This window comes from Tamandua tetradactyla, chromosome 17 (genome assembly GCF_023851605.1).
Source record: "Tamandua tetradactyla isolate mTamTet1 chromosome 17, mTamTet1.pri, whole genome shotgun sequence".
Classification (NCBI taxonomy): domain Eukaryota; kingdom Metazoa; phylum Chordata; class Mammalia; order Pilosa; family Myrmecophagidae; genus Tamandua; species Tamandua tetradactyla.
This window is the reverse complement of record NC_135343.1, coordinates 32,995,690-33,022,619: the sequence shown is the minus strand read 5'-3', so window position 1 is coordinate 33,022,619 and position 26,930 is coordinate 32,995,690. Positions and strand designations below refer to the sequence as shown.

Below are 26,930 nucleotides of genomic sequence, written 5' to 3'. Positions count from 1 at the left end.
CAGACACCATCTTCTCAGAGAGAACTTCTCTACTACATTGAAACAAGCAACCCCCCGCCCCCATCATTCTCCATCTCCTTAGAAGGCTGCCTGCTCCCCAAGGTCCGTGTGCCTCTCACTGCCCTCCCTGTGGGCCTGTGCTGGGGGTCCTCACCCAGCTCTGGTTGTGGAGGTGGGAGTCACCACAACACCTGGAGCTGACTATCCCACAAGAAGGGGAGTGGCTTGAAATGCAACACTGCATTTCTTGCATCCTGAGCTTATGGACAAAAACTCACAATTGCTTATTAATAGAATACGGTGGTGAGTGTACAAGTCCTCCCTGTATTTTATTTCATTTTAACCACTCTACTATGTTAATTGACCAGAGGGGGATGGGATAGAGGCAGGATGGTCTGTCTCTATGCAGGAGACATTCCAGAGAGAGGAATGTGTCCAGGGTAGGAAGGATACACAAAACAGGACATATGTCATAAAACTGACTTTGGAAAAACTTTCTATGAGAAACAGAATTTGGTGACTTCATGTTCCAGCTTTCCCAGCTCTCTTCTTGGTTTCCAGACTGGCATTGAGATTAAGAAGTGGTTGAAATTTAATTCTAGTCAAATGGAAGGACTTGGAACCTGGGTTGAGGTCAGTCAGTGCCCACATCTATGGGGAAAATGGACTTCAACTCTTGCCAGAAGGAGGAATTTCTGCCATGTTCTTGTCTACAAGTCAGTGTCTGTGTCTGAGGGAGCAGCCAGGATTTCTCTAAGATCTTGCCTCAAGGGAGGCACGTCAGGAACCCCAGATCCATGACCCTAATCAGTGATGCTCCATCGAATGTGTCTAGGGGCTCTGGGGCAGGAGCTGGCCCTCTGTGTAGATGTCATGACTTTCTCCTGGGAGGCACAAGCTCCTGGCCTGAGAATAACCCCAGGGACTTAAAGAATCCAATCCCGGGCGTGTTCCATTGATCTGAGCTCTGCTGTAAGGGAGCAGTGTAAGCCAGCAGCTGAACCTCAGGATGATTCCTATGGGTGTTTCACCTCCTGCTTCCACTCTTACACATGAAGGCCTCAGCTCACAAGCCTGGGAAATTGGAGATGGGACCGACTGTGGGAGCGGCTACGAGAAGCAGAATGTTCCAAGGCTTCTGTATCCACCTCCAGTCCCCTTATGCCACTGTCCAGGTCATGACATTGGCATGACTTGGTATGTCCTGACAGAATCACGGCGGGCAGAGGGGAAGGAGCCCAGAAAACTGGATCACTCCCCAAGTGAGTCCCTGAGACTGTGTGACACGATGAGGTCTTCCGGGCTGCTCTGTAAATTGTCCTCTCCCCACCTGGTAGAGCTGTCTCAGCTTGACAGTCTGTCAGCCGCATTTATTGGGACCCGCTAGCAATGTGAATTGGTAGGTGATCCAGGCATTGAAGTAGCAGTTCCCAAGTGTTGAGGGCTAAGTTATCTATCAATCAAATCCTGTCTCTCAGCTGACATCTGGAAAAATCAGGTGACACCCACACACCTGAGGCCTCAGCAGCAGCCCAATTAAAGGTTGAAGTTTTACTTTAGTTACTTTCTGACCTTGGAGTTTGAGAGTATGGGTATTGGGCTTTGCCTGGGATCAACCCTGTGAAGTCTCAGGACTAAGGGTTTGAGAATTAGCATATGTGGATATGCACACATTTTGCTGGATCACTCTCCGTGTGACCTAAGATTGATCCCTGACAATGACTGATCGCTGAGCACTCACTTATTTCCACAGGCAGAGGCAACCTGTCCAGAAAAAAAACAAACCTGAGCATGCCACTGGATAAAGGTTTAAATGGACTTTCTGCCAGGGAATTGCATTTGATAGTTGCATGGGTGCAGCCCATGGCAGGAACCCACATGGCTCACAGGAGATCTGTGGGGCCCTGGGGTGTCTCAGTGTCACTCTGTCTGGGTAAGTGACAGCCAGGATGTGGGATTTGGTGATTATTTTTGGTTTGGTTTGTTTCTAGCTCAGAAGAAAGACTATATATAACATTGAGAGAGGCATAACTTCCAGATTGTCAAGGTTGGTGCTAATAGTGAATGATATACTAATATATGTTACATGGAACCACAAGCTTGCAAGAGCAATGCTCACCCACTAGATGAAAGGATAAATCTTCTGTTGTGTAATGGGAAAAGAAAGCTGGCAATGTTAATGCAGTCTTAATATTTTTTTTCTGGCATTGCATGTGTAATTAGGCATTCACTGACTTCCCCATCTAAGGAAATTTGACTTTAATGGGAGCTATGTGGTTAACTACCAAAAGAGTCTTTTGAAAATGCAGGGGTGAGGATGGAAAGGTATTAACTTAAAATGGATTATTTCCTTGGCCTTCAGACAAAACAAAACAAACAGCTCCACCATCACCAATCTGCCAGCATATGAACTATGTGGCTTGATGATGGGCTCATATTCTGAGCCCTATGGAAATTAAGCCAGAAACCGAATGGCCAGATAATTTCATCCCCTAACATGTGTCACTTTTTTTCCCCCATGGACAGGCACCGGGAAATGAACCCGTGTGTCCCATTTTGATCATTTAATCTCCTTTTCTATGTCCCCTTACCCCCCTGTGCAAAAGGGCTCTGTTTAATGAACACAATGTCACTGGCGTCTGGACACTACAGTTTATGATGCAGGAGAGAAAGTTGAACCAAAACTGACACAATGGAGTCACTCCTGCCCCCCACACTCCCTTCACCTCCCACCTCACCTTCCAGGAGCAGTGAAACTTTCACCTAGGACGAATACCAGATGTGGCAGCATTAAAAATATTTCTGGGCACCTGTGGAGGAAAGGGTTAAGAAATAAAGTCAGAACCTGGGTTTAACGGTCCTCAAGGGTGGCTGCCCCTCACCTCCCAGGCCCAGCCTCCCAGTGGGGCCAGCCTGGCTCATCCCCCAGATGAACCCTCCGAGGGGCACAGCTTTTGGCAGTGGCCGAGTCACTCCCCGTCATATCTTCAGCCTGAACGGCCGGGTTCCTTCCGTGCTTCAAGCCACGTGGCTCAACAGTTAGTCTCTTAGGGGAAGGAATTTCTTCCAACCAAATAGTAATTCAAAAATGTTGTTCTGGAAGAAAATAGAACTACTGTTCCCTCTCTTGGCATTTTGCAGAAAATGTTCAGAGCAGTCAAAAGGGGGCATCCTTGCTTTTCAGACGGAAGAGTCTCCGTTTGTTCTTCAGAGGCGCCTCCGTGGGAATGGGTGGAGGCAGCGAGGCTTAGTGGCTCTAAGTAGAACGGGTGGGCAATTGAGGATCCACCTGGGAGATGGACCCTTCATCTCTGCAAACCTGCTATGCAGCGCCCCCCTCGGCCAGAGCCTCAGCATCCCCTGGGAGCCTAAGTGCAGGCTCTCCGGCCCCACTAGGACCTACGGAATCAGAATCTGCCTTTAACAGGCGCCCCGGGTGGTGAGTGTGCACCTGCAGGCCAGGGGAGCGCTGCGACACAGCCCTATTTCTCAAGCTTCCTGGGGACAAGAATCACCCCGGCTGCTGATTCAAAACGGTTCCCCGGGCTTCCAAGCCTAGCCTACTGACCCAGAACTTCCAGGAGAGGCCTGGTACTCTGAATCTTTTATAAATGCCCCAGGTGGTCCTTGTCATTAGGGAAATGTGAGAAACACTCCAAGGCACCTTTTCATCCTTTTGAAGGAAACACACAGCGATCTTAAAAGGAAACCGCTTTCTCCAGAACACATCATCCCCTTTGAAAAGATGCAGTGTCCCTTTTCCTTCCCACTCCCACTCTTAAAAATAGAATTCTAAGGACAGGAAAGTGGGAAGCGGAGCAGAAGCGCCCAAACGGCTGCGGGGGTGGGGCGGGAGAGGCCGGCGTCGAGGCGCTTGGCGCCCCGGGACTCTGCGGGGACTGGGGTGCTGCCGGCAGAGGGCAGCAAAGTCCGACCTGCCGCGGGGACCTGCTGCGGGCGTGGGGGGGCTCGGCAAGGCGGAGGCACGGTGCCGAGTGGCCTTGGCTCCCTGCTTTTGGAACTTTCTGGAGCTGTTTGCGGACCTCAGTCTGGCTCGACTCTATGGTAGTCATGTCAATGGGACCACAGTAGCTTCCCGCCCGGTGTGAATGGGAGCCAGGTAAGGGCTGAGCCAGTGCTGCCCAATAGAAACCGTAACGCAAGCCACATGGACCAGGAGCTGCTTTAAAGAAATGTAAAAAGAGGTGAAATGAATTTTAGTAATAAAGTTTATTTAACCAAATATATCCAAAACATCATCATTTCAACATATAATCAATATAAAAATTATTATTGCGATAGTTTACTTTTTTTTTTTTGTACTGACTTTGATCCGGTGTGTGTTTTACACTTGCAGCACATCTCAATTCGGACCAGCTGCACTTCAAGTGTTCAGTAACTGCAAGTGACCGGTGGCGACTGTACTGGACAGTGCAGGTCTAAACTGAAGAACTGAGGGGGAAATGACGTGGCTGGGGAGGAAAATAAGGCCCAGAGATGGAGAAGGACTAAAATGTAGACTCTGGGGTCTACATACACCAACAAATATTCAGTTCATTTTTGAAAATGTCTAGTTTGCCAGGCACGGGGCTGAGAATGGAGATACAGAAATCATCAAATACAAATCCTGACTCTGAGGGCCTGGGTCCAGGCTAGTGGGGAGACAGGCCAGAAACAGAATCCTTCAAATCCGAGTAGCCAGTGCATTAGCAATATACTGGATAGGTGCTTTGTGGGCTCAGGACACATCATTTCACCCACCCCAGGCGGGGCGGGGGGGGGGGAATGTTCTGAGTGATAATTAAGTCAGGGTCCCCCCACCCCTTTCCATAATCATTTCTGGGTTCATTCAGAAATTGTTTGAAACATACATTTGTTTGGTCTAAAGAAAGAAAATCTGGCTGAGGTGAAAATCCTTAAGCTGGCTTCAAGGCTCCTTAAAACTGGAGGCTCCAAAAGCATATGGTCAGCTAACCATCCCGCCGAGAATCCCTCCCCAGACGCCCCTTGACTTTTACCTAAGGTTGGATCCACCACAGTGAAGGTTTCCTATTAATTCCCCCAGCAGTGCCGTTCTGGGTTAACGCTATTTTGGGAGCACAGTTCTTCATTTCAGTGTGAATTTCCTCATCCCTCCGCACAAATTGAGAGAAATCCTTAGTGCATTTTTTTCTTAGATGGATGGAAACGAAAAGCGAATGGAAGGCCTCCAGCTGTTTGAGGCTCTGTCCTCAACAACAATCAAAATTCTCCATCTTTTCTTGTTCTTGGCACTTTCTGATTGAAATAAGATTCCAGCATTTATCTGCACCTGCAATTTTGACAAGAAAGGAAAATGTAAAAGACAAGTGAAAGAATTCTCTGAGGGAAGTCAATGAGTCGACAGTGGTCAGACGCCGGCGAATCTCTTTTTTGCATTCCTCCGTCAATTAAGCTACAGTCACATATTGGAGAGCATAAGTCTGTGAGTGGAAATGCAAAAATGTGTGTCGATCAGTAGCTGGAACCTTCCTTTGGAGCGAATATTACTTGGAGAGCAGCTGATGATCCATTTGGCATTGAAATGGAGAGGATTTTGAGTCAAAGAGTCCACTTTAAATTATAGATTTGAGTTTAGTTGAAGGTCAGACTTACCTTGCATGAATAAAATCTTCAGAGATTTCAGAATATACTCAGAAAAAAAATGCAAGCTATCTTGAGCACTTAAGGATTTCCTTCAGGGTAGAAAAGCAGTTTAATATTATTGCCTTCTGCATAATTGTTGATCATATTAGCATAGAAGGAACTGAAAAGAAAGGTAGAATACCAATCTGGTGATCATCTTTCTTCTGAGCAACTACAATCACAAGCTTTGGAAGTTGTCCGGAGACCTAAGAAAATGGTTACAGGAATTTGGTAATAGTGGGTAATTTCATTTTGGCTCAACAGATGACAAAATGAGCCACAGAGAGGTGAAGGATTATTTCGCTGATACCATGTGACATAAATGATCCCCCTTCTCCAGGTCCTTGAGAATCATTTGTGGGACATAATGTTGATCTGGTTATCTGGATGAGTACATAAACTGGTACAAAGTTTTTGGAGAGCCAATAGGAAGAAGGAAATGTAGCGAGTTATGACACAGTTCTCAAAGGAAAGTGAGATATTCATAAGGAAGTGCTCTAAAAATTAAAATATTTGTGGTGCACGGGTGGTTCAGTGATAGAATGCTCGCCTTCCACGTGGGAGATGGGGTGTTTGATTCCCAGACCATACACCAAAAAAAAAAAAAAAAAAAAAAAAAAATTGCATGACTGTAATGTTCTTTTCAAAGGCAACTGGTTCATATTGCAAATTAGTAATTATGATTTAGGAAGGTGTAAGTGTACTTTAGAGGTTTGTGAAACTGTTCATTTGAATGAACGCCTTGTCCCAACTCCTGCCCCCCCACCCAAAACTAATCTCAAACCTGTGCTTTTCAAGCTTGCTGTCTAAATTGGATTGCAGAGATAATCCCCCTTCCCATAAAAAGTAATCACTGCAGGTTTTGGAATCTACATTCTGCTGCATTTTATAGGATTCTCTTTCAGAAGCAACAGAATAGAAGCTCTAGTTGGTGCAAATAAAAAGTTCATGCTGTAATATCTTCCAGCAAAGATTGTGCGTGTGCTTGTGTAGAGGCATCAGGTTTGTAGGGGATGAAAGAGTGCTAGATTAGCAGTCTGAACATCTGAGTCCTAATCCCAGTTTTGCTACTCATCAGTAGTGTAATTTATGGCACATCACTTTACTTCTTTGAGACTCAATTCCCTGTGCAAAGAGAGGAGGCAGTATTAGATCAGCATTTCTTAAAATGAGGCCCAAGGAAAACTGGTTCTTCAAAATGTCAATAGACATTTTGTGAATGAAGAATTGGAAATCAAATAGACTTGGGAAAGCTGTATACCATCAGATTTTCAAGCTTATTTTTGGTTATGGAACCTTTCATCTGAAGAACACCGAGTAACTTCTGGAACATGATTGGTAAATGTTGAACTAGATCAGGAATTTTTCCAATTCTTTGGTCTCAGGACCCTTAAAAATTATTAAAGATTCCAAAGCGCTTTTATTTATGTGAGTTATTTTTTGTTGTTATTTATTATATCAGGAATTAAAACATAAATTTAAAAATAGTTATTAATTCATTTAAAATAAGCATCACATACTGCTTATAAAAATATTGCATAAATTGCATAAATAACAATTTTTCAGAAATAAGTATTTTTCAAAGTAAAAAAGTTATTGAGAAGAGTGGCATTGTTTTACATGTTTGCAAATGTCTTTAATGTCTGTTTTGGCAGAAGACATCTGGATTCTCCAAGCTGCTTCTGCATTCAATTTGTCAGGATACATTGTTTTGTTGAATAATATGAAGAAAATCCAGCTTTATAGACTCTTAACAGCCTTTTCAGATAATTGTAGATTCTTTTTGATAATATACCAAATTTCGACAAGATCATGCAATATCTGAAACAATATCAATGAACTTTTGAGACTCTGTTACATGAAAATCCATCAGCTTTTCTTCTAATTTGGATGGATATTTTATTCATGCATGATTTTATAACATGTGTTCATTATTTGGAAAATATTGGTTCACCAAGTTATGCAGATCTTTCCATTGTTGACACATTCCATGATACAACATCAAATGCACAACATTAGAAAACCAAATGTATTACTATCACCACAAATCTCATCAGAAAAGTCTTTAAGCTTTGGGAAATACAGGCTCACTGTGGCTGGTACATGACTTCCAAACTTTGAACTTTTATGTGAAAGTGTGGGTTTTATTATTGGCAACAACCACTATTAATTGTTTTCCTTGAAGTAACAGGCTCAAGTAGCCATTTTTGAGAAAATGTCTGCCTGATACTTAGGTAGGAAAAACCGGTTGTTCTTTCAAGTGAAAATGATGTGGCATGAAAAAAACTCCACTGGCTTAGTTTACAACTGCCCAATTACACAAAGGCTTTTGTTCAGGATCCTTGTACTATGAGGAATGCAGCAAATGTACTTTTTGTGTGCTTCCCATTTGGTCCCCTGGAATATTAATTCAAGGTTGAGTTTTTTAATTAATAATTTTTATTCTTAAGTGACATTGGCTTCCTTCCTTCTTTTCCTTCCTTTCTTTTTTACCACTACTACGTAGCTGTGAAGAAGACAATAACCACAAGCACAGTCTGGTGCTTCTGTTGTGATCCATGTGAAGGACCAAGTGCAAGCGTGATCACAGTGAAAACGACAAATCATGTCTTAGTATTATTATGAAATCAGCTTTGATCTCTCAGATGTACCTGAAAGGTCCTGGAGACCCCAGGCGTCTGCAGACTGCACTGTGAGAACTACTGGACTAGACCTTTAAGGACCGGCCCAGATGTAAGAATCTGAGATCAGGACAAATATAGATTCATTTACATTTCCCACCCAGTCCCTTGTCACCTACATTTTTAGACAGTTGTTTGTGAACAGCGGTTTGGTTTGTGACCCCGGAACAAAGTAAAACAAAGCTGGGGGGTTAAGAGCGTGGACTCTGGAGCCAGACTGCTTGGGTTTGAATCTTGACTCTATTGCTTCCTTGTGATGTGACCTTGTATAGGTTCCTTAACTACACAGCGCCTTGAGGTCCTCATCTATAAAATGGGGATAATGAAAGTGTCTACCTCATGAGTTGTTGTGAGGACTAAATGACCTAATTACTCATAAAGTAATTAGAATGGTTCCTGGCTCATAGCCAGTCCTGAATAAATGCCACCTATTACTATGCTTACCGAGCCACAGGAGATCCTCTGTCCCTCGTAGGAGCATGGGATGGAGAGTTGCCTCTGCCCTGAGGGCTGTTGAGTCCCCACCATCTCTCCACAGTGACAACCTTCCAAACCTTGTGTGGCTGATCTCCGTTGGGGTGGGACTTTTTAGACCTTATACCCAGAAGAGCCTAAAAAAGATGACAACCCATCTTGTGCTATTGACTACAGCTCTTTAATGTGGCCTGCCAGTTCTGTCATTTCGTTTACAAGGAACCCTCTCTGTTCTCCTCCCTTGCAGAAGAGGAAGCTGAAACAAACCCCAGAGCCTCTAATCTCTTGGTAACACCATGTGGTTTGATTTCTGGTCAATTAGGACTGTAAGAGCCACCAGTCTCTTGGTGAACGCTTGGTAGTTGGGCACCTAATTGGGCCTCCTGTGCTTGACAAGGAAAGCATTTAGATTCCAACCCCTTATATTCAGAAATATTTCCCACACCTCACATCTAACAGTCCCAACTCCACATCTGAAAACTAGGCCTTCTCTAGTTGTTAAAATTCTTCTCATCACTTCTTACCTCTTCTGCTGCATAATCATAGCTATGTAGAGGTGACCTTGAGATGCCCTTTAGTAAGTCATCATCGGTTGTAAGATGCACCACTGTTTCAATTCCTGATTTGGGGTATAGAAGGGAAAAAAAGAAACACATATTCATATTGTTTATAGGATTACCTAAATTTAGGAAATGATAAACTATAAAAATATCTTGAATTTCAAACCCAAAGAAATACAATGTAAGGAAAAAGGATACTGAATGCCTTAATATTTTAGTCAGTGGCATCAACATGTGTGAAAAAGAGTGGATCTCTGATAAGGGACTTGTATTTAGAATATATGTATATATAAAAAAACTCTTACAACTCAATAATAAAAAGACAACCCAATTAAACAATAGGCAAAGGATGTAAGTAGATATTTATCCAAAGAAGATACACGGTGGCCAATAAGCACATGCAAAGATGCTCAACAGCAGGTACATGCAAATCAGAACCATAAGATACTATTTCATACTCAGCAGGATAGCTAAAATAAAAAAGTCAGATAATAGCAAATGTTGGTGAGGATGTGGAGAAATCAGAACCCTTGAAAACTGCTAGTGGGAATGTAAATTAGGGCTACTTTGGAAGATAGTCTTGCAGTTCCTCAAAAAGTTAAACATAGAGTTGCCATTTGACCCAGTCATTTCACTCCTAGGTATATATACAAGAGAAAAGAAAACTTAGGTCCATACAAAGACTTGCATATGAATTTTCGTAGCCACATTATTCATAACAGCCAAAAGCAAAAGTTGGGAACAACCCAAATGACCATCATCTGAAGAATGGATAAGCAAAATACAATGATTATTTTGGCCATAGAAAGGAATGAAGTACTAATATATGCTACAATCTTGTAAACATAATGCTAAGTGAAAAAAAAAGTAACAAAAGACCACATATTGTATGATTCCATTTATATGAAATGTTCAGAATAGGCAAATATTGCTGTTGGTTAGGGCTGGGGGAAGATAGGAGAATCGGGGGACTGATAGCTAAAAGGTATGGGATTTCTTTTTGAGGTGCTGAAAATGTTCTAGAATTTGTTGCCGTGATAGTTGCATGATTCTGAATATACTAAAAAAAACCATTAAGCTGTACATTTTAAAAGGGAGAACTTTGTGGAATGTGAATTATATCTCAATAAATCTGTTAAAAAACATGTAGATAGTGGGGGGAGTCATAGAAAGAAGGAGTTCAGAAAACTTAGCCAAGGAATACCTGCAGAGAAGGGTGGGAAAAGGCATTTTATTCCTTGAGAAGAATTATCTCCTATGGACAAAATAAGACTCATGACCTCTCACCTCTTTTCTCTTCTTCTCTATTACCATGTAATTTACAGATTATAAATTCAGCCTCCCAGGTAGCATGACCCGGGGAAAGCGTGGAGTGTAGGTTGGGGGTCCAGAACTTTCTGGACGGAATCACCCATATGAAAAGAACAAACTGGTCTTCTGATTTATACTTCACTGTCTGGTGAGTTTAGTTCGCTGGAGTTCACCACTGAAAGTCTGATCATATCTGGATTTGTCAATCAAGTCCGTTTTCTAATATTGTAAGGTTAAGGACCTGACACTAGACAGATATGTTCATCAAGGCCACCCAGGCTGTGAGGTCTCTAGAAGGCCCAGCATCTGACTCTCTCTGGACTTCACCCATGACCTTTCTGCTCACACATCTTTCCAACTACAATCAATGTGACCTCATAATACATGTGCTGGCGTTGATCTTCAGTAGCCCGAGTGAGAACCCTGCCAGTTCTGTGACCCACCCAGCCAGTTTCTAAGTGAGACCCTTAACTGCTTGTTATTGACTGACCTGACCTTTTGTTTCTGGACCTGTGGTCATTTGTTTGGCTGCTTTGACTTGGGAGGGTGAAAAATGTGCTCAAAATGGAAGCGTGTTTGACCGTGCTGGAAGACCCAGTGACCTAGAACTTGTTACTAAGGCAATTTTGTGCATCTTGCTTTTGCTCTGTGTCTTGCTTTTTATCAGCCAGTGACAGCATGGAGCAGTAGGCAAAGGAAGGCACCTTCTCCAAGGTCCACAGTGGAGAAGGAGATGGGTTGACTGTCCAGGAAGCAACCTGGTGTCTGTTAGCGAGGCAGAAGAAAGGCATATCTGGAGGTCGTGCTTTCTCTTTGTTCGAGTTATTTAACCCACAAATATTTATTGAATGCCAGCGTGAAAAAGGCAAACCAGGCACCACCCACATAGAGTTTCTACGCTGAAATGTGTTTGAAGATGGTCATATTTACTGATATGCCGATGGGGACACTTTATTGACTGCATAGTAAGACACATAGTCATTAGTGCTAAGTGTCTAGTCAGAGTGCTTCAGGAGGTTCAGAAGGTATGGATCTAAGGATGGGGGAAGGGCACAGATAATGATAAAATTCCGGTGCTTCAGCACTGAGGCTGAGCACCCAGAGCAAGCTGGAGTAGCAGAAACTGGGGTGGAGATTTGCATTTTGACTACATCTCAGCACCTTTCTGCTTCCTCCTGCAACACCCACCTCACGATGCCCACAAATGGCCTCATGTTTTGGGGACCCTGTAATTATCACCAGGTTTGCTAGAGTGCACCATGGGCACCCCTTGGAGAAGAACCCAAAGCTTGATGTTGCAGGAAAGACAAGCCCTGGGGCAGTATCCTCAGACCTGCCAGAGGCTAAGAGAGAAGAGTTAGAAGGAAAGTAAATGAGCAGGCCATCCTGGTGAAAGGGAAAACCCCAGGAGTTAGCTGGTCAGGGGTTCAGCAACAAGGGGCAGAGGGGGTCTTGCAGGGCAGGTCTTGTCAGGCGAGGTCCTGGTGAATGGGGGTGGGGTCTGTGCAACATTCTTCTATTTCCATTTCAGCAGACTCTGTTGTTGTTTACACTTTAAAATATTATGAGGTACAGCAGAGAGAGAGAAATGGTATGAAATGCAGCAGAAGTTTGACAGTAACAAATATAACTAGGTGGCAAAATGAAAACAGGAAGATAAGAATAGATTAGGATATTAAGAAAAGACAAGGTAGTTCTTTAAAAAAAATAGAGGAAGAGAAACTACAGTCAAAAGAGGAATTTAAAGAAGATAAATGTCACTAAACTGTTGAGAATTGCAAACTGGCACTGAAAAACCATTTCTAGGTTATGGGGTGGGGCTGGGGGTACCTGATGCTTAAATGGTTTGGGGAGGGTCCTTTATAAAGGAAAGACTACCCTTCTGGGGCTCTCATAGCACTCTTGCGCTCTTTTATCATAGGGTTTCCTACATGGTATTGAATTTACCGTTACTATCTCCAGCCTGCCCCAGGCCGTGTACTCCAGCTGGTAGTTTAGGGCATAGGTTCTGGAGCAGGCTGCTTGGATTCTCATGCAACCTTGAGCGAGTAGCTTAACCTCTCTGATATTTTCTCCCTTAGGAAAAAAGAATAATGATGGCGCTCACCTTTTAGAGTTGATGCAAGGGTTAAACAAGGTAACCCATTTAATGCGCTTAGTCTGGTCCCTGGATGTGTTCACTGGCACTCAGCCCTGCAGTTGTGGGGAACAGAGACTTTATGGAATTTATTCCTGGATCCTCGGTGCCTAGCACAGGGCCTGGTGTTTAGACGGCACCACTGAATTGAACCAAAAACACATACTTTGCATTAACTTGGGAATGGTCAGTTTAAAGGACTGAGAAATGAAAATTAGAAAATGCCTTTTCTTCCTGAAAATGAAAATAGCTATTTTCCTGATTATAAGAAGAAAGCATGCTGATTGCAGAAATATAGGGATAAAGTAAAGCTATCAATAGCTTGGGGGGACTGTACAGTTTCTCATACAAACAGGGACACTTTTGAGGATAACCAGGGTCCTCTTAATAATTACACTCTCCCAGCAAAGCAGGACAAACGGTCACGCCGTCTATGTGTCCCACTCCTCAAAGGTGGCTACCGTTCGCATTTGTGTTACATATTCTAGTCTTTTTTTATTCCTTACGGTTATACACAAACATTATTTTCTAACCTGTCTTCCTTTCCTTTAAAAATGCCATGAAATATTTTTGTGTCCATAAATATAGATCTTCACTATCATTTTTAATGATAGCATACTATTCCATTTGGATATATGATAATTCTTTAACCCATCCTGTATTGGTAGATGTTCAGAATGTTTACCGTTTTTGAGAATTATAAAGTATTTATAAAGAAATTTCGAGTTGCTTGTTACCTCTTTGTGTGTTGGAATTTTGCAAGAACAATATTCCTCTAGCCAATTATTTTCTCTAAGGGGCTTTGCCCTCCGTGGTAGCTGTGTCCGTTGCCTCCTGGGACTTTGTTACAATCCTGTGTGCTGGCCAGTCACTTTCCCTAGGGGCTTATGCAGAACGAAGTTAGTGTAGCCTCCCCTTCAATTACATGGGATTAAAAAACAGAGCCTTTTTATTAAAATAGCTAAGTATAAACAGCAACACTACTGACAATTGTATTTAAATAGGTGACAGACGGTTTAGTCAAGAAGAACCGTGAATACTTCCATTTAATTGGTACCATTCTTACTCGTCCTTAATCCTGTTTCTGCTTGAGTAAAGTGTTTCATTCATTCATTTATTCATTCATGCATTCATTCACTTAAAAACTACTAATCTCACTTGTCAGTCATAGAGAAGCTTTCTGCAATTCAAATCAAATACATTAAAACCTCATTTTCGGGGATTCCGCTGGTTCATTAAATAACTCTTACTTTATTCATATTTGGAGTCATTTTCTGAGAGACCTCACTTTAATTGAGAATACCGGTTACTGTTCCTGCCAGTTACTACATCCTGCGTGGACCTCCAAGGCACCCTAACTCCTTAATATCCTTGAGGGATCGATCCAAGATAACTTTGCAACATCTGAATTTGGGCGCACCACAATAGCACTTCTTGGGGATTTTGTGTCGATGAAAACAAGCAGATGGAAAACCAAGCTGCATTGAGATACAGATGCGGTGGCAGTGGTGCAAATACAGAGAATTTCTGGATTAACGAATTTTTCAAAGCAGAATATTGAGCCGAGACTTGAGAGCGTTTTGGTATAAAGGCCAAATGAGTGCAAAGCAGAAGACGGAGAGATGTATGAGAAGGAAGCGTTTGGGGGCATTTTGAATAACTTATAACAGGAAAAAGGCTAAAGAGGACCAAATTGAACAGAAACAGGCCTGCCTTAGGTCCTCTCTTAAAATTAGTGACATCAAGAAGCCCAAGGTGGGTGTATCAATTTCCTTTGCTGCAGAACAAATTACCGCCAATGCTGTGGTTTAAAACAATGCCCATTGGTCATCTCACAACTTTCTGCAGGGGAGGAGTCCAGGCACAGCATCAGTGGGCTCTCTGTTCAGGGTCTCACCAGGGCTGCAATGAAGGGTTGTGTTCTCCTGCCGTGCCATGCCGTGCTGTGCTGCCGCTGCAGTAGGGCACTCCTACTGGGCTTCCTTCTCCAGGCACGCAGCACCCGCCTGATGGGGAAAGCGGTCTAGCACAGAGAGGGTGGTAAAGGGGAGGTGAATGGGACCCGGGTGGCAGTAATGGAGTCTAAGGATGTGTCCTTTTCTCTCCCCACTGTCCTGCCTGCAGAATTTCTGATTGCAACATTCCAGAAATGCCACGCTCCATTTTGGGGCTAGTGGTACTTGCAGCGCCAGATGGCTGTCCTCAGGGTTCACTGCAGCTGAGCATAAATATAAAAACTGCCATTTCTAAGGGGGGGCCGATGATGCCCAGGTGTGTGGTTCCCGAGCAATTTCGCCTCGAGTAAATCAGTAGGTCTATATTGGAAGACACATGTTAATTTATTGCAGCAAGATTTTATGTCTTAGTCAGTCATTAGCAAAATTTCGTACCAGAAATTCTTTCCTCTTTAATCTTGGTGGGATTGGTATTACACATAACTCGACGATTAAGACAAGAATATCTTGCAGATAGGGGGGTTGTTAATCTAAAGAGTTTTTGCAGTGTGAAATGCAAATGTTCGGTGACAGATATGCAGGGATTCCCCCAAAGCCTTCTTAATCTACCATAAAGGGATCTAAGGAAAGGTTTGATTGTTTTGTTAACACAAATAAGAATGCTTCAACAGCTCAGCTCTCTTTCCAGCTCCAAACCCTTCGCCATTTGTTCAGATAAACTTTCCAGCCCCTGGAGGCTCAACTCATCAACACCTTCTTTCCTTCTGTGTTCCCAATGACAGACTACGGGATTTGGGCTCTATATTGACAGAAGGTGAGAGTAGAGCAAAGATGCGCTCTCTCTCCCCAGTAACTCCTCTGCGGGACTCGTGATCAGCTCTTTTTTGTGAACTTCCCTTCCTCTGGGGCAGCATGCGTGGATGCTCCCCTGCATGCCACTGGGCAATCCTGGGAGATAAGCCATACTAGCACATCTGTCATCCCTGCAAAAAGCTGAGACTCAAGAAGCTCCAAATTAATCCAGCTCTGCCACAAAGTCATATGACCTTGGGCAAGTCATTCCTATTGCCTCAGTTTCTCCATCTGGGCTAAAGACTGCTAAAGCCCTTTTGGTTTTAGGTGCAATGATCCTGCACCACTGCTTCATGCCATGCTTTTCCCGAGGCCTGCAATGGAGAATCTTGTGATTAGCTCATTTTTTTTCAGTATGTTATGCCTTTTAATGTTTGATTAGACAGTAAGTGATAAAAGAGTTGGCTCAGGGATTGGGCTGTCTAGTTCAAATCCTGGCTCTGAGTGACCTTGGGAAAATTTTGTCACCTGTCTATACCTTCGTTCTGTCATGTAAAAATGGATGTGACCATAATAGTACTAAACTCACAGAGAATTTGTGAGAGTTAAGTGAGCTAATGTGCATAATATGCTTAATACTCAGTACAGATCAAGTTCTAAATATGAATTCTATTACTTTTTATTAATCTCTATAACCTGGAAAAACTATGAAGTAAAAATTCCATCACAAGTTTAATCTACAAACTACTTCCCCCATCAAAAATATAAGTGTTTATTTAGAGACTGCTAGAGAAAGATGGAGAATCCCCCTTCCCATCCCTTTTGCAGCCCAAGATCTTAAAAGGGTGCTCACCTTACTTGGGAAGACAAAGACAAGGCCAGGTTCCCCTTTGGGGTTCCCGGGGCTGCAGCATGATCTGCTTCCTTCCTGCCTTTCAGGAACCCACAGATCCTGTCCCCCAAGTGCCCTGACCATATGCAGCTTTCTCTTTTGCCTGTTCTCAAAACCTGTGGAGCACTCCAAGCACTTTTCATCATTTTGTGGGATCTTTGAAGGATCTTTGTGTCTTTCTTTCTGCCTCACCACTTCCTCTCCCTCCTCCTCATTTTTTTTCCTTTTTCCTCCCCAGGAAGCTCCTTCTGGTTCCACTCTCCATTTTTTTCCCCTAGTCCCCAAGAATCCCCTGGAGACACATTCACGATGGTCTAGGCTTAGAATCTTGCAAAGGAAATTCTGTCCCTCTGCACCTTACAGGAAAACTATCAGCCCAAAAAGTTTAGGGAAGAAATTCCTTATCTTTAATGGGGTTTCTTCACCGTTGTCCAGGAGGGACCTGAGTGCCCAGGAAACCTAAATTAATCAGTGGCCTACTAGGGGGGTGTGGTGGGGAGGCAGGGAGGCCAACCAAGATATAGTTAATATATCTTGGTTATATTTAAGATATAATTAATTTGATTTTGAATTTTGCAATGAAGGGTAAGAGTCTAAAGCAGAAAACCTAAAAGTCCATCCAGCTAGGGAAAAGGGTCTAAAGCATCCCTGACAATCCCAAAACTGTTTGGAATCCATTTTGAGTGAAGTGGAAATGTTTGGATGAGTGAAACGGCTGCTCTCTTTTCATTGGCATCTGGTTGATCAGGGACCACTGTTTAAGACCATGAGAGGGTTGTCAAGGAAATCAGCATATAGAACATCTCACTAACAAATTCCTAATTCCATCTGTTCCAGCTACAAAACTTATTGTATTCATTTTGGCTCCCAAATGAAAGAGCAACTGGCGGGTAGCTTTGGGGTCTCCCAAGAAGATTTAGAGAGTTTGCTAGTCTATTAGATAGCAGAGGGAGCGCCTCTTCCTTTCAGCCGTATGCTCTAGAGAAGTCTATTAGCAACTCTCCGTGCAGAGCTCGAATCTCTTCCCCTTTGATTCAATCACCCTGAGTCATTAGGCTGTATGAACACCACATTAGACGGTGCACTATAAATTATTAAAACATGGAAACATGAGCGGTCACCTAATTCGGCCCCACGGGGAAGTGGCAGCGCAGAGGTCTGACTTTGTGCCGAGTTTCTTGCTGATGGCCAGGATTTTAAGACTGCATCTTTAGTCCTAGCCTAGTCCTCTAAACTCCAGCCCCACATTTCAAACTAGCACCATCCTGGCACTTGCTACATTCAACAAAAATCCACACGGCTAATCCGAGAATTAGAACCTGTGCCCTGTGCCACCTGTTTCTCCTAATGCTCTGGTTCAAGACTCTACCTCCATTCCCCAAGTCATGGGTATGGCATGGTGGTATTCTTCAAAGAGGGCCATGTGCTAGTTTCCTGTGGCTGCTGTAACAAATGACCCCAAACGTGGAGGCTTAAAGCAGCAGTTTAGTTTCTCACGGTTCTGGAGGCCAGAAGTTTGAAGACAAGATGTTGGCAGAGTCACGTTCTCTCCAAGGTTCTATGAAAGAATCCTTCCTTACCTCTTCCAGCTTCTGGTGCTTTTGGTGTTCCTTGGCTTGGGGGAAGCATAACTCCAATCTCTGCCTCCATCTTTACATGGCCTTTCTCCTCCACTGTATTCCTGTTTCCTATTTTCTTATATGGACACCAGTTATTGGATTTAGAGCCCACCTTAATCTAGTATGACCTCACCATAACGTAATTATATATGCAAAGACCCTATTTCCAAATAAGGTTGCTTTCTGAGCTTCCAGTAGATGGTTTTTTTTCTTTTTTTTGGTGTGATGTTACTCAACCCACTATAGGCCGTAACAATCCTTTCCTATCCTACATACCCTCTAAAATCTTGTCACTCCCCCATCAAGACCTGGAGTCTGTGGCCCTTCCCCTTGAAACAGGGCAGGCTTTTGTGACTGCCTCAACTCATGGCATGGCAGAAGAGAAGCTGTATAGCTTCTGAGTCTAGATCACAAACAATAAATATCTGCCTGGCTCTCTCTTGGGATGCTTGCTTTTGAGATGTAGTTGCCATGCTGTGAGGAAGCCTGGGCACACGTAGAAGCTCATGTAGAAAGAACTTGAGGGTCCCCAAGTCTCAGCCCCAGGTGAACTCTCAAGGCTGCCAGTACAAACGTACCATCCATGTGAGTGAGCCATCTTGGAAGACGATCCTCCAGCTCTCAGTCAGCTGCCCCAACTGATGCTACATGGAGCACAGATGAACTTTCCCTGCTGAGCCCTGTCCAAATTGTAGATTTGTGAGCAAAATAAGTGGTTGTTGTTGTTTTAAGCCCTTATGTTTTGGAGTGATTTTTAACCAACCTATGATACCTGGAACGTGGTATCATAGCAACTCTGCATTAACTCGCATCTCCAGTCCCAGTCTAGTCCTCTAAACCCCAGCTCCACATTTCAAACTAGGACCATCATAACAAGTCTTTTCTCAGTACCCCCCTTTCCTGCCTCTAATCAGCCAGTGCCAGGTCTCCTCCCTTCCTTCTGTCTCCATCTAGCTGGGGACCAAATTATTTCACTCTGGATTATATCATTAGCATCTTTTTTAAAAAATATATTTAAAAATTTTAAAAATCTGCATGCACATGCAGTCCATCCAAAGTATACAATCAATGGCTCAATTGATTGAACTATACAATCAACATCATCACATAGTTGTGTATTCATTACTATGGTCATTTTTAGAACATTTGCATCACTCCAGAAAAAAATGAAAAGAAAAAAGATATCCCTTACGCCTCTCTCTCATTGACCATTAGTATTTCGATCTACTCAATTTTTTACCCTTTATCTCCTTATTTATTTATTGTATGCTGTATGGCAGGGTCACATTTCATTCTTTTCCTATGTGAGTATCCTGTTATTGCAGCACCATTTGTTGAATTTTTTATTTGTTTTTGTTGTTTTCTTTGTTTATTTGGAAAATGCATGGGCCAGGAATTGAACCCATCTTCTGCATGGCAGGCGAGAGTTCTACCACTGAACTATCCTCGCTCCCACCCACCCCCATTATTTATTTTTTATCCTTATTTTTTAACTCATCTGTCCATACTATGGATAAAAGAAGCATCAGACACAAGGTTTTCACAACCACACAGTCACATTGTAAAAGCTATATTGTTATACAATCATCTTCAAGAATCAAGTCTACTAGAACACAGTTCACCAGTCTCAGGTACTTCCTTCCAGCTGCTCAGATACCCTTTAAACTAAAAGGGGGTATCTATATAACCTCTCAGTTCTGTTTGAAATCTCTCAGCCACTGAAACTTTATTTTGTCTCATTTTTCTCTTCCCACTTTCTCAATCCCATGATGCTGGGTCCAGGCTCATCCCAGGAGTCCTGTCCCACACTGCCAAAGAAATTTTCATTCCTGGGAATCATGTCCCACATAGGAGGGAGGGCAGTGAGTTCGCCTGCTGAGTAGTCTTGGAGAGAGAGACCACATCTAAGCAACAAAAGAGGCTCTCTGGGGGTGACCCTCAGGCATAATTATAAGTAGACTTAGCTTCTCCTTTGCAAGAATAAGTTTCCTAGGCAATCCCCAAGATCAAGGGCTCAGCCTATTGAAATGGTTGTCCCCACTGCTTGTGAGAATATTAGGAATTCCCCAGATGGGGAAGTTTAATATTTCCTCCTTTATCCCCAGACCCCCAAGGGAGAATATATAAATACTTTTTTAAATCTCTGCCCACATTACTCTGGGATATCTCGGGGCCTCACTAACCTGTACAAACCAATAAGATCTCACTCCCTACTCAAGATTCCATGTAGTAATGGTGTTCGAATTGACCATACAAGTTAAATTAGATAATGCACTAACCAAAATATAAATTTTGCACTAATTAGACATCTCTCCCTTTGGTCTCACACAGAAGTTGAAGTTTTAAAATACGGACCATATCATCCTTTACCCTGTATTCTGATTTACCATAGTTTCTATCCAGATCAGTTTCATTCACATCTCTAGTTGAAGTCTTTTCATTTTTTTTTAGCTTTTTAAACAGTTGCTGTGTGGGGTAATGCTGATTTAGTGCTCTAACTCTGAGTCTCAGGTGTCACATAAATACCCAAAGTTTCAGGAATGGACGAAGTTATACACAAGTAACTCAGTATGTCAGAATTTAGAAATTACAGTTACAACTCCTGAATACATGTGACTGCTGTAAGAGCTTACAATCCAGGACTCTTTACAATAGACCTTCACCTGGTAACTTATGCTCTCCTTCAATTCTCAGAGTTTGTATATTATAGTTAGTCCATATGAGGGAAGCATGATAATATTTTTCTTTTAGTTTTTGCCATTTCATTCAACGTACTGTCCTTGAGGTTCATTCACTTCTTGCATGCCTCATTATTTCATTCCTTCTTGTGTCTCACTAGCATCTTAATGAGTCTCTAGACCTTTGGTCTTCCCTGCCTCCATCCTACCAAATGATTCTCTCTAGCTCACTTTGGTTTGTCACTGTCTTGCTCAAAATTCATTTTGAGCGGGATTTTTTTCTCCATTCTATTTAACTGGAAGACTTCTTTAATCTGGCTTCTGCTTGTGTTTTCCGCTTTATCTCCTATAGCTTCTCTATAAAGATTCCATGCTTCTGATAAACCAGACTCCTTGATACTCCAAACACACCTTAAGTTTGCGCTTCTGCCTTGGTAGCTTTGTGCTTGCCATATCTACATTTAATAATGTGTTTTGAGTGTCTATACCTGCCAGAAAATATGCAAGAAAGCAGAGAATACTGGAATATTGCTGCCATCCTCATCTTCTCACCTCATCTAACTGAAAGTCTACCCATGTCCCAAGGCCCAGCTCCATACTTCCTCTCTTCCATGAAGCCTCTTCAGATGCCTGAGCCGTAAGTTATCTTCCCTTAACTCTGAAATCTCCTTATGTTTTCTGCTCCAATCGAAGCAATGACTTGAAGCTCTGTGACCACCCCAACTCTCCCAAACCTCTTGGCACTTATGCCTGCTGATTGTTCTTTCACCCTTTCCACTTTCCAACTGGCTAACTCTTACTATCCTTCATAACTCCACTCAGATATTTTCTTTTTTAAAACAGTTTTTATTGTGAAATGTAACATCTATGCAAAACAATCAATTTCAAAGTTCATTGTAACAAGTGGTTATACTTGACTCTATTTGAATTCTCTTAGCCACTGAAACCTTATTTTGTTACATTTCTTTCCCCCTTTTGGACAGGAAGGCTTTGTCAATTCCACCATGCCAGGGCGAGGCTGGTCCTTGGAAGTCATGTTCCATGTTGCCAGGGAGACTTTCACCTCTGGATGCCATGTCCCATGTAGTGGAGAGGGCCATGATTTTACTTGCAGAGTTGCACTTAGAGAGAGAGAGAGAGAGATAGAGAGGCCATACCTGAGTAATAAAAGAGGCTCAATGGAAGTAATTCTTAGGTATAAACCGTAAGTAGGTTGAGCTTCTCCACTACAAAAATAAGCTTCACAAAAGCAGGCCTCAAGATCAAGGGCTTGGCCTATTGACTTTGGAGTCCCTAATATTTGAGACAGTATCCGGGTTTTTTCTGGTGGTAAAGTTTAATAGTTCCATATTTTTTTTCTCCCCTTCTTCAAGGGACTTTGCCAATACTTTTTAATTAACTGCCCGACATACTCTGGGATATATCCAGGTATTACCTTAACCTATACAGAATTACAAACCCTCATCAGATATTTTATTTTGAGAACATTTCTGCGATCCTCTTGGTCTGGTTTAGCTAGGGCGAAGTATGTTGACACTAAACCCAGAATGGATCTTGTGGCTTTCTCCTCCATTAGACTGCAAACCCAGGGTGGGGGGCCTGCACTGGCTGTTTTGCATCCTGTGCCCCTAACCTAACCCAAAGAGAGCGCTCCATACTGTTTACCTAATCTAAATGTTGAATACATGAGGAATGCATTAGAAAAATCTCAGAGACCTTTTGATATGGCTAGACATAGGATATGGATTTTGGAGATGAGGCTGCATTTAGTTGTTAAAAGTTTGTGGTTGTATTTCAGGTTTCTTGAGTTGATTTTGAGCTTGGTTCCAGGTAAAGGAAGTCTAGATATGCTCTTCATTGGCCCTCAGATGTATTTTGGAAATGAAGGAATATTTTAACCAGAAGACATTCAACTTAGCATTTTGCTAACCATTCCTTGTTCCCTATGTAAGTCAGATCTCCTCAAAAAAATTGTAAACTTCCCAAGCATAAAAACTGTATATACCATGTTTTTTTCTCCCACGGCTTCTATTTTGTAATAGGAACATGTAAGTCCCTCAATATTTATTCAACAGACTTTTAGGGGGAGACATAACCAACTCCAAATTACTGTCGGTTTTCTTTGAGAATCACACTTTGGCACACACCAGTCTGATGGTTTCTCCCTTGCCTTGAATAAATAATGAAGCTCTTAGCCTTGTAGGATTTTAGAAGAAGTGATTTCTAAGGAGAATTGCATTCTGGGAGGCATTCCCCGTCTCACACTCTTCAACTTGTCTTCCCTTTTGGGGATACAATTGTGAACCTTGGGATGTCATTATACATTTTGGGGGTTAATCATCCAAGACATTTCCCCCTAAAATGTCCCTGGGGACTGTGAAAACGTTACTGTGGGAGAGAGGTAGACTCTTCAAAAAACCAAGTTTAAGCTCTAGTTACACGACCTCTCTTGGGCTCTTTGATTAAATCTGTGACTCTTGAGAGCATTTGCTGAAGGAATCCATCATCCTTTTATTTTTGCATTTCTTAGATCTTATTCAGTATTATGAGTCTAGGGGAAAAAATACCACAACTAGTTACTTGAAGTGCTGGCACCTATAGTATCTTGAGTTAATGTTACTTTCAGCTTTATCCAGGAACAATTCTGCCGTGAAATACTCAGCTGTGAAAGAAAAGAGACCACGGAGAAGGATTCTTTGAGTGTCTCTGGCATGCAGAGAGGCAATGGGGATCTGCGAATGTCCATGTGGGAAAGTGAGGGAGGGTGATAAGTAGTGTGCTGCCTCTGCTTTAAGAGCACGTCCCTTTATTCCTGACACTTAAAAAGACACTGTCAAAAAGATGTTTTACTGATTTGACTTTCTGTGCAGGAGAACGTGCAACAGTTACCTAGTAAGTGGTTTTATAGGGAGTTTCACCCACACGTTATAATAAACTGAGCCCGAAGATAACATATCTTTTGTGCTTTTACAGTGCTCGGATGATAACTGTGAAAAATTATCTAGTGGAGGTTAGCAAACTGTACCCGTGGTCTTTTTCTCATGACCTCTGTATGATAAAGTTTACTATCTTGGAGCATGATGCATTGTCAAATAATAGGTTTGCTTGTCTGGCCAACAAGAAGTAATTGAGGAGTGTTATAGTTTTACAATCCGTGTTTTCAATGACTCTGCTGCTTTTGAGTTGTTAGACCTGAACAAAATGGGTCAATGTTGAAAGAATAAAGTTTTTTTTTTCCTCTCTCTCTCTCTTCCCCCATCTCCTACCTTCCTTCATGTGAGAGTCTTTATTGGAGTTTTTTTGAAAAGGAGGAATGGGATGTGGGCCTTGGTTTTGATGATTCTCTGTCTGGGCTTCCCAGGCTTTCAGTTTGGCACTTGAGAAAGAAGATCTTGGTCTTAGTTTAGTGACTGCGAACAAATTTGGATTTGACTTACCAATAAATATCCCTCGAGCATATTTTGTTTTCTTTCTGTCCTTGGTGGGGCGGGGGGGGGGGGGGAAATAGGCTGACAATCTTATTCTGTTTGGAAGGTTCTTTGGGCTACAGATCTATGTCTTTGAGGAATGATTTCCCCCCCCTGAAAATTCTTTATGGAGAATAGCCAAGGAAAAGAGTGCTTAGAATAAGACTTGTTTGGAGTAGATAAAAGCTTGACTAAACCGGATGATCCAGGACAGGTCAGAAATGAAAGAACATTTGATGTTTACTTCACTCTATTTTCTTTGGGGCTGGGTCTCACCCAGCATTTTACAAAGGGTGCTCCATTTAGCACCAGTTTCATGAGCTACTTCATGGTGAAGGGAGATTGGGAATCATAGCACAACTAATCTAAATCCTAATTTTGTCGCCTCCTCATGAACACAAGCATATTAAAGGCTTGGAGAAGTCTGACACTAGAAAAACAGCTTAACTCGGCACTTTTCCAAAGATGATCACAGAACCCTCCACCCCAACATCCTGCAGAACAAGTGTGCTGCACAGGGTATTTTGAGGAACTTTGAAAAGCTGAGGTTTTGGTGATTTATAAATATAGCCATAATTACTTTCAAAAAGAAACCATCGAAAAGCCGTGCTTAGGAATCCTCCCAACACACATGTGCATACATTTGTTTTGGAGACGATGATTATTTTAGATAGGGCTAAGCTCCCCTATGCATGGAGAGAGTTATTTCATTGTGTTGGGGGCCAAGGAACTATTTTTTTAGGAAAATAACTTAATCAGGTAAATGACCACGATTGATATTTGTGCAGGAACGTTTGATAGACTGTATTTGTGTTTGCTGGTGGTGGGAGTTACTAAAAATGTAAGGAAGGGTCTGATGGGTCTAGGAGAGACCCTACTCTAAAAAGTAAGTGTTAGGCATGATTATGCAAATTCAGCAATAGGGTCCTTGGAGTCAGAAGGGAGTGGTGGTCCTTGTCTGGTGCTCTGGCTGCTACCTGAATGCACCCCCATGGTGTTGGCATCCTCCCTGCAGAAAGGAAGGTGGTGTGCATAAAATTCAAGGAGCCCTGACACCCCTTGTGACCCCTGAAAGAATCTAACAGGGGAGAAGGTAGCTGTTATATAATCCAGCTTCCAGTAGCAAAGACAGAGCTCTGGGAGTGTGACTTGGTAGCCAAGAAGTGGGCAGTGAGAGCAGCCTAGGTGGGAAGCACAAAGAAGGGTCTTGGAGATGAGCAGTGGCAGCTGTATGGCATGTGGGAAGAAGACAGGATTAAATTGGAAGTGCTGTGGGCACCTCCTCTACCCTAATAAGGGTGTTGGGAATCTTGAAGGCAGATCTTAGAGTTAGCAAATGCTAGCTCTGCTATATTAGCAGAACTTAATTTTATCCATTGCATGAAGCCCATGGACATCCTTTGAGTTACAAAAGTAGTTTTGCTACCAGCCAATTCAGTCCAACTGCTGCAGACAGAAGAGACAAGCACCTCAGGGAGTGCAATTGGTCCATCATGTAGATCCCACAGGATGATTGTATTAACTAGCTCTTGCTGCGTGACAAATTACACCAAATCTCAGTTGCATAAGCAATAATAAGCACTCATTATCTCACTCAATTTCTTTAGGCCAGGAATTTGAGAGCAGCTTAACTGGGTGGTTCTGTCTCAATAGGTTGAAGTCAAGATGTTGGCTGAAGCCATGGTCTTTGGAAGCCTTGTCTGGGGCTGGAGGATCCACTGCCAAGATGGCCTACTCACATGGCTGTGGGTTAAAGGCCTCGGTTCCTTGTTGGCTTTTGGCAGGAGGCCTCAGTTCCTTACCACGTGGATCTTTCCATAGAGCTTCTTGAGTGTCTTCATGATGCAGCAGCTGGCTTTTCCCAGAACAAGTGAAAACAGGGAAGAGGCCCCAGTGCCTTTTATGATCAAGTCTTGGAAGTCACTCATTGTCACTTCCATTATATTCTATTTGTTAGAAGTAAGCTACTAAGTCCAACCCACGCTCAAGGGGAGGGGCTGCCTTTTGAAGAGAGGAGTGTCAAAGAAATTGTGGATACATTATGAAACAACCCTAATGCTAGTCCTCTTGTATTTAATCCTCTCAAGAAGTTAAAGGGTTAACATGAGTGTCACAAAGCATATGAGAGAAGGATTTTATTTGGAGAAAGGTGTGGGTAAATTTGCCAGCCTGCCTAGAGGTGAAATCTATTTTGAGTCATAGATATTTTTTTTATTTATTTTGAAATTAAAAAGTGGGCTTCCAGACATGACTGCTTGTTGAATTGGATGAAATTAAAAATAGCTTAAACGTTTGGAAAGAGAGGGGAGATGATTAGTTCTCAGGATATATTAAATGTCCTCACATGAGAAGGGAGTCAGCTATTGGAAAGGGCTGCTTTGGAAAGCATATGCTGTGTCAAACTCCGCCAGCAGATGCAGAATCTGCTGCTAAACTTAGCTCCCTGAGAACAGAGCTGGATGGGCTGCCATCACAGATGTCTCTAGAACCAGCACTTGGGACAAATATAATTCTTACCGCTGGAAAGTGAGGCCCGGCACAAGAAGCTTCTCATCCCAGCAGAGGGGTTGAAAGGAGGTGCAAAGGACAATTTATGACCCCAAATGCTTTTACTCTTCTGTGACTTTTGAGAATAACAAATGGTTTCTAAGCTGCAAAGAGTCCTGGTATTCTGCATTTCTATATTTGGGAATCCCTCAT

At 42.7% G+C, this 26,930-nt stretch overlaps 1 long non-coding RNA gene across 1 annotated transcript; it reads right to left on the bottom strand.

The window, feature by feature from the left end:
* Nucleotides 1-4,886: 4,886 nt before the first annotated feature.
* LOC143661552 (uncharacterized) lies at nt 4,887-11,018 on the bottom strand. Its single transcript, XR_013164688.1, has 4 exons — nt 10,667-11,018; nt 9,344-9,438; nt 8,790-8,956; nt 4,887-5,311 (listed from the first exon to the last, which is right to left on the bottom strand). It is a non-coding gene; the product is annotated as an uncharacterized LOC143661552 (long non-coding RNA).
* Nucleotides 11,019-26,930: the final 15,912 nt, after the last annotated feature.